We start from the raw sequence: 1,201 nt of genomic DNA on the forward strand, positions 1-1,201 counted from the left end.
AGACACACACACACAGACACACACACACACAGAGACACACACAGAGACACACACACACACAGAGACACACACAGAGAGACACACACAGAGACACACACACACACACACACAGAGAGAGACACACACACACAGAGACACACACACACACACAGAGAGACACACACAGAGACACACACACACACACACACACAGACACACACACACACACAGAGACACACACACACACACAGAGACACACACACACAGAGACACACACAGAGACACACACACACAGAGAGACACACAGAGACACACAGAGACACACAGAGAGACACACAGAGACACACAGAGACACACAGAGACACACACAGAGACACACAGAGACACACACACACACACACACGGGCGCGTATTAGAGATATCTGAACATCAGGTGACCCCTTGTCAGCCTTGGTGACCTCTGACCTTTGTTGGTTCAGCAAAATGAAAGTAGAGTGCTCAGAAATGATCAGTGTGTAATCGTTGCCATGTCCTGCTGGGTTTCAGACCCGGGACCCGGATCAGGTGCTAAATTCAGATGGGGGTCAGGAAGTGGATTTCTCTGGTTCAAATCAGAGCTAATGCCTTAAATGAAACGATGTGCTGACAGCTCCTTAAACATTAATGGAACGACCTGAACGCCGACCGTCTGCTGACGGGTTCACCTCTGACCTCTGGGTGCTCAGAGGGTCAGAGACCCTGTCTGGACTCCATCGGGGGGGCTGACAACGCTGCAGAGTCATGGAGAACCCCCCACCCACCTTATGGCAGCCAGGCTCTTCACCCACCATGTCAGTGTGTAAAGTTCTTTTGCAGCTTGACCTCTGAACCCTAGTGAGGGTAAAGCAACATGGCCACCCTTATGCTGCTGAAGTTGGCTTCTGATTCACATCCCTCCAAGGAACAAAGTAATGGATCACAGAACATAGACGGGTCCACCCAGAAGAGATGGGTCCACCCAGAACATAGACGGGTCTACCCAGAACAGATGGGTCCAACAAGAACATAGACGGGTCCACCCAGAACATAGACGGGTCCACCCAGAACAGATGGGTCCAACAAGAACATAGACGGGTCCACCCAGAACATAGACGGGTCCACCCAGAACAGATGGGTCCAACAAGAACATAGACGGGTCCACCCAGAACATAGACGGGTCCACCCAGAACAGATGGGTCCAACA

Source organism: Poecilia latipinna, unplaced genomic scaffold (genome assembly GCF_001443285.1).
Source record: "Poecilia latipinna isolate Pla-1442-1.1 unplaced genomic scaffold, P_latipinna-1.0 Scaffold4614, whole genome shotgun sequence".
Classification (NCBI taxonomy): Eukaryota; Metazoa; Chordata; class Actinopteri; order Cyprinodontiformes; family Poeciliidae; genus Poecilia; species Poecilia latipinna.